Source organism: Hemiscyllium ocellatum, chromosome 42, assembly GCF_020745735.1.
Source record: "Hemiscyllium ocellatum isolate sHemOce1 chromosome 42, sHemOce1.pat.X.cur, whole genome shotgun sequence".
Classification (NCBI taxonomy): domain Eukaryota; kingdom Metazoa; phylum Chordata; class Chondrichthyes; order Orectolobiformes; family Hemiscylliidae; genus Hemiscyllium; species Hemiscyllium ocellatum.
The window spans coordinates 33,270,818-33,282,312 of record NC_083442.1 but is presented as its reverse complement, the minus strand read 5'-3'; positions in this window follow the sequence as shown (position 1 = coordinate 33,282,312).

The window sequence follows — 11,495 nt, the reverse complement described above, 5'->3', positions numbered from 1 at the left end:
CCATAATTTACTCCCTCTGGCTTGGAAGTTCACCTTAACTATGCCCCTCATGATTTTATATAAGGTCACCCTCAACCTCCTATGCTCCAATGAAAAAAGTCCCAGTCTATTCAGCCTCTCCTTACAACTCAAACCTTTCATCCCTGGCAACATCCTGGTAAATATTTTCTGAACCCTCTTCCAGCTTAATAACATCCTTCCTGTAATAGGGCGACCAGAACTGGATACAGTATTCCAGAAGAGGCCTCGCCAACGTCCTGTACAACCTCAACCTGATGTTCCTACTCCTGTACTCAAAGGTCTGAGCAATGAAGTTTAAAAGTCAGTCAGAAGCTGATGGTGTCACTGGCTGGCCAGCATTTATTGTCTGTTCCTAGTTGCCTCTTGAGAAGATGGGGATGAGGTGCCCTCTTGAACTGCTGAGCATTGACCCACAATGCCCTTAGGAAGGGAATTCCAGGATTTTGAGCCAGCCACTGAAGGAACAGTGATATATTTCTAAGTCAGGATGGTGAGTGGCTCAGAGGGGTACATGTAGGGGGTGGTGTTCCCCTGTATCTGCTCCCCTTGTCCTTCCAGATGGAAGGACATTTCTGCCACCTCCAATCATCTGCCGACATTTCTGCCACCTCCAAAAAGACCCCACCACCAGGGATATATTTCCCTCCCCACCCCTTTCCGCCTTCCGCAAAGACCATTCCCTCCGTGACTACCTGGCCAGGTCCACGCCCCCCCTACGACCCACCCTCCCATCCTGGCACTTTTCCCTGCCACCGCAGGAACTGTAAAACCTGTGCCCATACCTCCTCCCTCACTTCTATCCAAGGCCCTAAAAGAGCCTTCCACATCCATCAAAGTTTTACCTGCACATCCACTAATATTTATTGTATTCGTTGCTCCCGATGCAGTCTCCTCTACATTGGGGAAACTGGGTGCCTCCTAGCAGAGCGCTTTAGGGAACATCTCTGGGACATCCGCACCAATCAACCACACCGCCCCGTGGCCCAACATTTCAACTCCCCCTCCCACACTGCCAAGGACATGGAGGTCCTGGGCCTCCTTCACCGCCGCTCCCTCACCACCAGACGCCTGGAGGAAGAAAGTCTCATCTTCCGCCTCGGAACACTTCAACCCCAGGGCATCAATGTGGACTTCAACAGTTTCCTCATTTCCCCTTCTCCCACCTCACCCTAGTTCCAAACTTCCAGCTCAGTATTGTCCCCATGACTTGTCCGGACATGTCTGACCTGCCTAGCTCCTTTCCCACCTATCTACTCCACCCTCTCCTCCCTGACCTATCACGTTCATCCCCTCCTCCACTCACCCATTGTACTCTATGCTACTTTCTCCCCATCCCCACCCTCCTCTAGCTTATCTCTCCACGCTTCAGGCTCACTGCCTTTATTCCTGATGAAGGGCTTTTGCCCGAAACGTCGATTTCGCTGCTCGTTGGATGCTGCCTGAACTGCTGTGCTCTTCAAGCACCACTGATCCAGAATCTGGTTTCCAGCATCTGCAGTCATTGTTTTTACCTTCCAGATGGAAGTTGTTACAAGTTTGGACAACGCTATCTGAAGAGCCCTGTTGAGTTGTTTTTTGATGTCCTTTAAGCTCTAGTCAAACCCAGAACCAAGCAATTGGTGCCCCAAGTTCATCAGCACAACTGAAGCATGACACCTCTGACAGAGCAATCCTCCCTCAGTGTTGCATTTTATTGTGTTTGAGAAGTGGGGCTCAAACTCTGTTTCATCAACCAAAAGGGTAAGAATGTCACAAACAGAGCCAAACAAACATCAACTCTTTCAATATCCATTCTGTAAATTTGGTGATTGTGATGGTAGAATTTCAAGATGATATTGTACAAATTACTACAGATGAAAGAATGAAAAATGATTTTTCACACACTTTGTGTCACTTCAGATTCTGTGCAACCAGTATGTAACTACAGCAACATTTATTTATTAATTTATCTTATTCTGGAGATAGTGTATCCCTGTTATCAGTCACTTTAAATATTGACAGAGATAAGCCATGATGATTATTCCATCGATAAAGGGAAGCTGTGTAAGGCCTCAAGGCAGAAAGGAAAATAAAATGAGTTGCTGTCTTTCAGTTCCTAGATAGTTGAAAAAATGATACATTAGGCTGAGAAAGATCGGAGCTTTTTGCTTCATTCTAATCTGTAATGCTTTAATGTAGAAGACCACTTCATAGAAATCCTGCAGTATGGATACAAGCCATTTCGTCCATTGATTCCACACCAACCCTTTGAAGAGCATCCCATCTAGACACAGCCCCATACCCTATCCCAGTGATCCTGCATTTCCCATGACTAACCCACCTAGCCTACACATCCTTGCACACTATAGATAATTTAGCATGGCCAATCAATTCAACTCACTTCAATTATGCCATCTTGGAGCATGCACTCTATCTCCTTCTGAACCTGTGCCAACTTTACAGGGTTATACCTATAAGGAGGTTGCTTAATTGAGACAGCATCTCCTATACCTACGTCATGTACAATTAGGTTCGTACTTCCCAGTTTATTTCCGCATATCTCCCCATTTGATAGTAATAACTCTTTCATGTCATTTTGATTTTCTTGTGGAAGGTAACTCAATAATTTATCCTAATTTTTGACAACTTCCACATTGTCCAATTTGATTTGAGCAATGTCCAATTCAGAATCCTCTGAACGTGGTTCTCCCTTCTGGGCTGTCATCACTAACACCTTCTCCTCTTGCTTTCCTTCCCAATCAAAATACCTTTTGAGCTATTCACATGACACACTGTGAGATTTCTTCCTGTCTGGAGTCCTTACCAAGTAGTCCATCTCACTCAATTTCCTTTCGATTTGATAAGGTCAATTAAACCTTGCTTTTAAAGGTGCGCCTGTTACTGTTACCTCATCCCCAATTGCAAAATTGTGAATTTGTGATTTCTTGTCTGCTTCCTGCTTCATTGTATGCTGTGATACTTTTAAATGCTGTCTAGCCTACTCTCCAGCTCTATTTAATCATTCTCTAATATTTGACACATAGTCCAAATGGGTGGTCTCTGAATTCTGACTTATTAACCTCTCCTTAATCAATTTTAACGGTCCTCTTACTTCATGCCCAATAAATAATTCAAACAGACTGAATTTGGTCGATTCATTTGGTACATCTCTGATTGCACAAAGTACGAACGGGACTCCCTTATCCCAGTCATCCAGATAGTGCTGATCATAAGCCCTTAATATGGTCTTTAGTGTTTGATGCCATCTCTTTAGCACTCCCTGCAATTCTGGATGGTATACAGTAGATTTGAATTGCATTATTCCCAAGTTATCCATAATCTTCTTGAATAATTTGGGTGTGAAGTTTGATCCTTGATTTGGCTGGATCTCTATTGATAGTCCGTATCTAGTAAAAAATTTAAGTAATTCTTCTACAACCCTTTTAGCTGTGATGTTGCATCATGGAATTGCCTCTGGAAATCTATTCCACATATCCATTATTGTTAATAAATACTTATTGCCACTTTTTGTTTGAGGAAGGGGACCTATGCGATCAATCAAGATTCTTGTGAAAGATTCCTCAAATGCTGGAATAGGTATTAAAGGTGCAAGTTTATTACTGCCTATGATTTTCCAATTAGCTGACACATATGATACATCTGGCAAAATTCAACTCCATCCTTATGTAGTCCAGGCCAGTAAAAATATCTTTGTATTTTAGCCTGTGTTTTCCTCCCCCCCCCACCAAAAGACCTCCAAGTGGTAGCTCATACGCCAATTGCAGCACCTCCTTTCTATACCTTAATGACAAAACAATTTGATGAATCTCTGCCCATTTCTCATCTGTTTGAATGTGTGATAGTCTCCGTTTCCACATTAAGACATCATTTCTTAAGTAATAGCACACAGGGATGCATTCATTCTCCTTCTCTGTAAATGTGTTTTGATATAACTGTTTTAAATTCTCATCTTTCTGCTGTAATTCAATCAGCTTAATAGGGCTTAAGATATTGGCATGTTTACCTATTTACTCCTGCTCTGTGTCACTTATCTGATCAGAAAAAGTCTCAGATAATGCTATGTCAGCTTCCTTTTCTGTGCCTTTTCTTGTGATCACATAATCAGTAAAAGTTCCTGGATAAACATCCTTCATGTCTTCAGTGGCTTGTGTCTCCACTGGCTTTTCAACTAAAGTAAGCAGCACGTCAGCCAGTGAATCAGCTATATCATTTGCAAGGACAAATTGTATTCCTGGGGCTGAGAGTTTGTCCAAAGTACTCCTACCACAAATTCTCCACTCTTCTCTGGACTCTCCTCTAGCCTCACTTTACATGATTGAGCGTTTTTTGTCTCACCATGAATTCCCGTTATGAATACCTTTTCTGGCAATAGTCCCTCAGGAGTACATACCTCCTCATCCTTCAGCATTACCGACTGAGAGGATCCTGTGTCCCTTAATATTGTAAGCTCTTTACCTGCTACTCCTGACCTATGTGAATAAACTTTACTCTTGCGTATATATATTTTTAAGCAGATCGGGCACTTTCTCCTTAACCAACCTCTAATCCTCTTATACACTCCGAGGCAGCTGCAAATGTGTTGCTGGTCAAAGCACAGCAGGCCAGGCAGCATCTCAGGAATAGATGCTGCCTGGCCTGCTGTGCTTTGACCAGCAACACATTTGCAGCTGTGATCTCCAGCATCTGCAGACCTCATTTTTTACACTCCGAGGCAGTTGTCTAACTTCACTTGTGCTTTTTGTTACTAGTCCAACAAAACTCCCAGGTTTGTCCAGTTTTCCTACATCTGGTTTTCTCTTAGCCCAGCACCACTGGTTTCATGTGACTCACTTTATTACAATTAAAACACCAGAGCTTTTTAACTTCTTTGTACCCCTCAAGGGTTTTTTTTTACCCTGTGGTAAGTTCTCCTTAGGATTTTCAATGAGATCCAGGAGAACATGAGGACATCCACCTTTCCAGGTGAGGATCACTCTTTGACCCAGTTTCTATCCCTCATGGACTGAAATTGATTCTGGAAGCCAAACCGTGTTTTATGGACCAGCTCATAACCATCAGCCCCTCCAGCTGCTAACCGTGCTGTTTTAACTCTCTGCTCTTCCCCATGAGTGTGCACTATTTCAGGCAGGGAATCTTTGAATTCCTCCAAACAAATTACCTAAGGGCATCATAGGTTTGCTTGACTTTTAAAGCTCTTATCCATCTATAAAAATTACTGTGTGATCTAAGGGTCTCTCATTAGATTCCTGAAACATTGTCCATAGGCTTCTGGTACAAGCTTTTAAAATGGCTTTTTTCACTCCTCATACTCCCCAGATGCCTCCTCTGATAGTGATGTGAATACCTCACTTGTCCTACCTATAAGTTTTGTTTGGATCAACAAAAACCACATTGCCACTGGCCACTGCATTTGTTTAGCCACCTTTTCAAATGAGATGATCAAGGCTTTCACCTCTTTCTCATCAAATTGAGGCAATGCTTGAACGTACTTAAACTGTTTCTCACTCGGCTTCTGACTACCAGGGGCTTGCTCCTCCTCACACTCTTTCTCACTAAGCCTACCCTCAGCCTTTATCTCCAGCCTTTTAGGCTGACCTTCCTTTTTAAGTGTCAGTTTTTGAAGTTCAAAAGCTCTCTCTTTCTCTTCTGCTCTTCTCTTTTTTCCCTCTCTTCTGCTTTTAATTGTAACTCAAACTATTTCATTTCTGCTGCTCTTTCCTTATCTCTCGCCTCTAACTCAAGCTGCTTCATTTGCAATCAAATTCTTACCACCTCTATAGATTTTATTGGTTTCTTCAGCAAGTTTAAATGCTGAACTACTGCTGTAATTACCTCTTCTTTCCTCACAGAAGCAGACAGTTCCAATTCCAGCCCGTATGCTAATTCCTACAGCTTGGTCTTATTCACCCTTTGCAAAACTTCCAAAGTCTGCACATCAACATTCAGAAAACTTTTGGCGACTGAAAGAGCCACTCCTTTCCCAAGCTTTGTCTACCCGACCAAACCTACACCTGAAATAAAGACACTAGCACCAACCACTCGCTGTTTAAGATCCTGCAAAAAGCCCCAAATCTGTTATGGACCAGGCCAGCCCACTCAAAACATTCCTGAGCAGGCAACCCAAACCATAACTTTGCAATTTGTTTTGGTTAGCTGGAGAAAGCTAGCTAGGTTGACTACTAGGTTTTAAAACAGACAGAAATGTATTCACAAAATTTCACAATGAAAACAAAGACCAGAATAAAGAACCCCTACAGAATTCTATCTATCCAAACTAGACTTAATTATGCTGTTCCAAATATACACAACAGTTCCAATAAACAAATCCCCCCTAAACCACAGTTAAAAATGGAACAGATGCTTACAGGTTGAAGTTAGAAGGGCAGAAAGAGAGAGTTTCTACACAGCTCACTGTTGAACTCACAACTAGTTCTGGACTGAACTGCTCAGCTAGAGAGCTGACCACTCCCCTTTCATTATACAGGTCACTTCTAAAACATGACCACTTTGGCCTTTTTAGATTCCCTACAGGCCCTTCAGCCCAACAAGTCCACACCAATCCCTCTGAAGAGGAAACCCACCCAGACCCATTTCCTTCTGACTAATGCACCTAACACTACGGGCAATTTAGCATTGCCAATCCACCTGACCTGCACATCTTTGTCACTGTGGGAGGAAACACACGCAGACACGGGAAGGATATGCAAACTTCACACTGTCACCCGAGGCTGGAATTGAACTCAGGTGTCTGGCGCTGTAAGGCAGCAGTGTTAACCACTGAGTCGCCATGCCACCCCAAATATATAAACAAACAGGTCTCTCGATACCCTTTAATCTCTGTACCAAACCAGTCTAATCAGCACCGAGAGCGGTTTACAACCCCTCTGAAAAAAACCAAGGGCATAGTATCCCTGAGAAAAGGAACAGCTTTTAGAAAAAAGGAACTGGCATTGCGACACTGGGCCCCTGGTGCTGTGAGGCAGCAGTGCTAACCACAGTGTTACCCAGCACCACGCAGCACCTGGGTCAGTGTTGTGTTATATAAAAGCCAATATTCCACTGAAGCCATGAAAATGGTCCCTTTGAACACTTACCCCATGTGCAATTAATTACTGCTAATTAGCTCCTGGATTTTTACAGTCAAAAAATGTCCAAGGAACAGGGATATCGATGTTTTAGGCATAAATACCTCATCAGGAATGAAGGGCTTAAGCCCGAAATGTCGATTCTCCTGCTCCTCGGATGCTGCCTGGCCTGCTGTGCTTTTCCAGTGCCACACTTTTCAAATCTGATCTCCAGCATCTGCAGTCCTCACTTTCTCCTGGATTTAGACAATACAACAATAAATAACAGAACAAAATGCTGACAGGATGAGATGACATAGGAGAGGAGGTTCATGTTGAACATAAATACCAGGAATTGGTCTAAATGGACTGCATCTGTGCCGTATAATTCTATACAGTTCAATTAATAGATATGGTTTAAGATATGGGCCAAATGCTGGCAAATAGGACTAGATTAATTTAGAATATCTGGTCAGCGTCGACTTCTGTGCTGTACATCTCTATGACTCTATGTTGGGATTAATCCTTTTGGAAATGCATATGATTAAGGACAACAACATATTTTCTGAAGTTGATCCAGATAAATGTTTCTCACTGTGCAGAATGATTCAATTATTGAGAGGAAACAATTCAAAAGTAAGTAGGTTAGGAGAATGACTAGCATCAAATAGGATTAAAAAGGAGGATAGTGTTAAAAAAAGGCTGGAATTAAAGGTTTCTATCTCAATGCCTGTCAAATCTCAAAAGAAAATGGTTGAAGTGAGTATACAAATTGAGGTAAAAGGATATGATTTAGTTGGCATTACAGAGACCTGGCTACAGGGTGACCAGGACTGACAACTGAATATTCAAGGATCTGCTACATTTAGGAAGGGTAGGCAGAAAAGACATAGTTACCACACCTGGAATGGTGCATTGTAAAGGCACTTCTTCAACAGACGATCAAGATATAGATACCGTGGAGCTTAGAATCAGTAAATGGAAGCAAACATTGGCAAGATTTTTTTAAAGTAATCCATGAAATGTGGGGGTCACGTGACATTTGTCCTTTCCAAATTGCCCAGAGTGCTGTTAAGAGTCAACCACATTGCTGTGGATCTCAACTTATATATCGGCCAAACTGGATGGAAGATTTCCTTCACTAAAGGGCATGATTGAACCAAATGAGTTTTTAATAAGAATTAATAGTGGTCACATGATTACCACTAGACTTGCTTTTTATTCCAGATTTTTCCTGAATTCAAATTTCACCAGTTGCTATGGTGAGATTTGAACCTGTGTCCAGGCCATTTGCCTAGGGTGCTGGGTCACCTAGTCTCTTGATATTACCACTACACCACCCCTCTCCCTTCTTTGCAGAACATCAAACTGTTGAGTTCTCACTGGGCATGCTATAAATCAGGGGATTGGCGAGGCTGGTCACATGGTTATACAATAATAATGGACAACTTCAAATTGCATATCGTCTGGTTTCACCAAGTCAGTGCTAATGCTTTGGGAAGTGAATTCCTGGAGCATGTCTGAGATGGGTTCCTGGAACAGTATGTTGAGAAACCAATTAAAGATCAGGTTGAATTTAGTGTTTTGTAATGAAAAAGGGCATATTAAAAACTTTGCAGGAAGGGAGTCTATCGTTAATAGTGACAATAATGTGACAGGAATTTTACGTGAAGTTTGAATGTGACATAGTTCAGTCTGAAACTAAGATCTTAATTCTGAGCAAAGAAAACTATGAGGGTCTGAGAGACAAGGTGGCTAGGTTGAATTGGGAAAATCTTTGAAAGATTTTGATGGCAGACAAACAATGGCTAGTATTTAAAGAAACACCAAATGGTCTGTAACAGATATGCACTCCTCTAAGTCACATACACCCAAAGGGAAATTAACTCAACTATGGTTAACAAAACACGTCAAGATGCACTGGAGCAAAGGAAGTGGCTTACAGGAATGTCAAAATAGGGTAAACCAAAAAACAATTTATGACTGAGCAAAGGATGACCAAGAAACTGATAAGGAGAATATGAATATATGCTAGTGAGAAGCACAAAGGCAAACTGTAAAAGCTTCTATCAATATATTAATGGGAAAACATTAGCAAGGATAAAGTATGGGCTAATTGCAGGTGGGGACTGGAGAATTTATAATGGAGAACAAACAATTACTTTGTGTTTGTCTGCTCAGAAGAAGATGTAGAAAATGTCCCAGAAATACCATGTGACCAAGGAATCTGTGTGACTGAAAACTTTTTTAAAAAATTAGGCGAAGTGAGGGCTGCAGAGGCTGGAGCTTAGAATCAAGAGCGCGGTGCTGGAAAAGCGCAGTAGGTCAGGCAGCATCCAAGGAGCAGGAGAATCGACTCCAGATGGACTCCAGATTCCTGATGAAGGGCTTTTGCTTGAAATGTCAATTCTCCTGCTCCCAATTCCTGATGAAGGGCTTTTGCCTGAAACATCGATTCTCCTGCTCCTCAGATGCTGCCTGACCTGCTGTGCTTTTCCAGCACCACACTCTCGACTAAAGACAAGTTTGTACTGGTCAAGAGGTAGTGGATGAAAACTGAGTTGAATTGAGGGTTGATGAATCTCTGGGACCAGATGAGTTTCATTCCAAAGTGTTGATGGAAGTAGTAATAAAAATGGTGGATGCATTTTGTTTCATAATTCTATAGATTCTGGAAAGTTTCCTGCTGATAGCAACTGTAACCCCACTATTTAAGAAGAGAGAACAAATGGGGACTACAGACCTTTAGCTTGACGTCCATAGCAGGGAAAATGTTAGAATGTAAAATGAAGGACGTGATAAATGAACATTTAGAAATTGAAATTGGGCTTAGTCAGCATGGTTTATATACAAAATACCATGTTTGGTCATCTTAGAGTTTTTTGAGGATTTCACTTGTACCATAGAGAAAGGGCAACCTATCAAGGTCATGTATTTGGATTTTCAAGGAATTTGATAAGGTCCCACACAGGAGGTTAGTGAATAAAATAAAGTGCATGGGATTGGGGGAACATACTAATTTGACTTTAGGATTGGTCAGACAGACAGCAGAGAGTAGGAATAAACAGATCATTCTCAGAGTGGCAGGGTATCAATGATTTGGATGTGGGGACCAATCATAATATTTCCAAATTTGTTAATTGTTGGGTGGGAATTTAAATTGTGAGGCAGACACAAGGAGACTTCAAAGGACCTGCACAGGATGGTGAATACTTTTGAATTAAGATAGATGGAATTTAATGAAGCTGTGTGGTAGAAAAAGTGGTATAATATTTCTTAAATGGTGAGAGGATGTAAAATGTGGGTGTCCTTGTCTATGGGTCACTAAAAACTAGTGTACAGGTTCTGCAAACAATTCAGAAGGCAAACAATAGGTTGGCATTAATTTCAAGGGAATTTGGGTACAGAAGTGAAGATATTTTGCTGCAAATATATGGTACCTTAAGGGGCATACCCATGATGGTATCCTCACGACGTGGCATGTCACCTAATGGTAAAAAGCTCACCATCTCCACCTTACTGAGCTCTGTCCTCTTGCAGCATTGATGTGCTCAGACCTGCCCAGTGGTGAGGGAACGTTGTTATTCAGTATTATGTTACCTATGTCTCATCCTTATGTTAGCGGAGCTAATATAAGTATCACAGCAATGATAGTGGCAATTGGACAGGGCCTTGTTCTGAGCTCACCTGGAGTATTGTGTACAGTTTTGGTCTCCTTATCCAAAGAAAGGTCTACTTTCCATAGAAGGAGTGCAACAGAAATTCACCAGTTATGTGGAGTAACCTGGGCATGTGTTCTCTGGTTTTGAAGAGTGGATATCACTCTGGCTGGTGAATCTAGAACCAAGGGACATCATCTCAAGATAAAGGGCAGGCTATTTAAGACCGAGATGAGAAAGGATTTCTTCATTCAGGCAGTGGTGAATCTTTGAAATTTTCTAGGCAAGACAGCTGTGGAAGCTCAAACATTGAGCATTTTCAAGACAGAGATTGGTAGTTTTTTGGATATGACTAACATTAATAGATATGGAGATAAAGCAGCAATGTAGCGTGGGGAGATGATTGGACATCATCTCGAACTGCTGGGTAAGCTTTATGCACTGAATGTCCCCTTCCTGATTCAATGTTCCTATGAATGACGGGACGTCCAAGGCTGGGGAATTGTTTATACCCGAGGGATTTAAGCTTTGTGGAGTAGAATACAGGAGAGGTCCACTTGCAGACAGAATGTTTGTCTGAGACTTGGCATTGCTGTATATACAAAGTGTCCAGAATCCATTGAAGTGCAGTCCAGTGAAGAGTCATTGTTCTAAAGGACAGAAAAAAACTTGCAAAAATAAAGACAATTCATAAAATCCAGATTCCTTATCCCAGCAGATGTGCATACCACAGAGGAGCCCCACTGATTGC